Below are 3,168 nucleotides of genomic sequence, written 5' to 3' on the forward strand. Positions count from 1 at the left end.
AAAACAAACAAAACAACTAATACTAAACTTTCATTGGGTTATTTGTATGGAAATATGTTAATATAAATGTTTCAGACATTACATGAAATTTCTAAAAATCTTATATTTGTATTTGTATGGAAATATGTATGGAAATATGTTAATATAAATGTTTCAGACATTACATGAAATTTCTAAAAATCATATTTGTATTTGTATGGAAATATGTATGGAAATATGTTAATATAAATGTTTCAGACATTACATGAAATTTCTAAAAATCTTATATTTGTACTTGTATGGAAATATGTATGGAAATATGTTAATATAAATGTTTCAGACATTACATGAAATTTCTAAAAATCTTATATGTTCTGGTATAATGTTATAAGTAATAATCCTAGTTATTACTTTAAAATGTATATCTCAGAAATAACTAATTTTCTTGTCAACTGCATTATTATGAACTGTCATCAAATCTTTAACCGTGGTCATTTTTAAGTCTTTTGTCATTTACAGACAGTTCTGGGTGTACTCTGATGATTTTGCAAATATGTTCCTATAAAAGGGTTTCATCTTCAAGAAATACATGGAAAAGACTCTGACAAGTACAGGTTTCTGGTAACGGACTGTACTGCTGAACTGAATGAATAAGCATTTTCAGAACTCTAATGAAAAACTGATGAACTCATAAAAGTGCTAACAAAAGATCAAGATGAAAAAAAAAATTAATTACATGGGACTGAGTGAACTGATGAGGATGAGTATAATTTTTGTGACTTTCTGTCTGAATTTAAAAAAAAAAAAAAAAAAAATCCCACAAGGACTCAGAGGCAAAGAATATACAAATCAATTTTCACTGCAAAGTAAAGGAGCTGTTACAGTGGAGGATTACTGGACTGAATGTCAATATTATGACATAGTATGAGTGTGTTTCATGTTTCGTAATTGCAATCATTGTTGCTTTTGTTGTGGTCATCCATGTACAATGCTTGGTGTCAGTCGATTTATCTCTTGTAAAAATAAAAAAAAAAAATAAATAAATAAATAAATAAAAAAAGAAAATCATAAACAGCCTGATAAAAACCCAGATTTCCTAATAAGGAGTAACAGCTCGTTGGTAGCTGACTTCACAGTAACTGCAGAAGCAGAAAACGGTGGGTTGGTATCTTCAGCGCTGACCTAAAATTCTTTACTGAGTGAAAACACTCTTCGAGAATGAGGTGAAATAAAGATTTTTTTGGAAAACAAAAACTGATGGGCTTTGGCCACCAGTAAGCCCTCACTAAAGGGAGCTCTTCACGCTGAAGAAAACGACCTGGATGGACTGGGCCTGAAGGAAGGGGTGAGAAACTGCGAAACCTGTGTGTGGTCAGTGTCAGTAAGTAGTAGTTGCACCAAACAATGACAACATCTTGATTTGTCAGAAAATGAAAAAGTAAAGAGCATGGCAACAACGGCATAATCAGGAGGGAGGTAAGGCCCTCGTGTCATTGGGCAGGTAAAAGCACCTGAGGGTCTCAGAGTGATGTCATAATTTATTAAAATAAATTATGTAAAATAATAGGAAAGGAGCGTTGAGTATCCACACTTTCAGATGAAATTATAAAACAATAAACATCAGCCAAAGTAGAGATATTACTGGAATTAGTAAGAGAGTCTGGCGAAGTTGCTGGATGCAAAGTTCATATCCAAACACTGGTTGTATTTCTTTAGCCAGCAAATGGCCATCAAGCATAAGGAAAGGTGTCAAACTTCTTCGGTGGGTGCATTGCAGAAGTGGCCCCTAGTCTCCAGCCCACCCCCCTCACCCCAACAACGGTCCTGGATGCAGGGCTGGGAGCCACTGTGGCCATTTTTGCAAACAGCCTTCTACACTTGTCTGGTTAATGAATGGAGGAAGTGCCACGACCAGTTCCCAGACCGGACTCCAGAGCCCCTCACACACCTCTGCTCTCTGTGGGGACCCTGCCGTGGCCCTAAGAACGAGCCCAGCCTGACATCCCGGAAGATGAGGGCTCCCATAGGAGAGCTGGCATTGTCCCCTCAACCCACAGCTGACAGCAGAAAATGATGAGCCCGGCCAAGGCCAACCGAGGTGGTCCAGGTCAGCCGAAGCTCCTAGACTCTTAGGCAAAAGCAAATGCTTATTGGTATATACCACTGAGGTTTTGTGGTTTGTCATTATGCAACCTTATTGTGGCAATAGATAACTGCTCCAATCTAACTGAAACCACAAAGAGACAGCATTACACAACCCCCGGAGCGGCTACCCTTGGGGTCAGGGGCCCCCTCAGCAGCAGCGTCCCTCGTAGCCACCAGCGGCAAGCGACACTGCCCATGGATGGGAGAGCAGATAAGCTGTGGTACAGTTATACAGTGGACACAACACAAATCAGAGTGAGTGAACTACAGCTGCAACCTCGGCGAGGCTCATGAACGTAATGCTGAGTGAAGGACTATGGGCACCAAAGAAGACAGCATCGTTTCATTTACATGAGTTCAAAACAGGCAGAAGTAAACCATAGTGTTCAGATTCAACCTCCACTCAATTAGGTTCAGTTTAACCCACACTTGGGGGTTAAACCTCGCATGAAAAGCAAGAATGTACACAGCATAATGACCCAGAGAGAGGTGACCTTCCTGGGGCACGCATGGCGGTTACCGGCAGGGTGGCAGCAGTGCGCTACTTGTGACTTGGTAGTTTTGTAGGCATTTGCATTTTAGCAATTTGCTAGGCAGAACGTTCATGTTTCATGCATTTTGCCGTGTATTTGTGAAATTTCACAATAGGGAAAGGTTAAAAGTATATGCACCTAACAACAGACCGAACGCATCAGGCACCAACAAATGGAAACGCTGGGAGCAGTGGGTTTGTTAGTAACTGTGTTTCTGAAGTCATCAAAATTCTGTCAGGAAAAGGCCTGGGTAGCATGTGAAGGCAAGGCTAGGGTCTCCCGTGGGTGGGGGATGAGCTGCGGGCCAGCAGGCGACCGCCTGGAAGGACGCCTTGCTTAGGAGAGGCTGGGTTAGGCTGTGGAACGGACAACCCCAAATCCCTACGTCCTGATCTGGCTACACCTCCAGGAGGGGCACGGGGGCTCTGCTTCCCTCGGTCAGGCAGGGACCAGGGGAGGTGCCACCTGCAGGTTGGAGGCGCAGGAAGGCCACTCGGGGACGCACACCCTG

Source organism: Balaenoptera ricei, chromosome 8 (assembly GCF_028023285.1).
Source record: "Balaenoptera ricei isolate mBalRic1 chromosome 8, mBalRic1.hap2, whole genome shotgun sequence".
Classification (NCBI taxonomy): domain Eukaryota; kingdom Metazoa; phylum Chordata; class Mammalia; order Artiodactyla; family Balaenopteridae; genus Balaenoptera; species Balaenoptera ricei.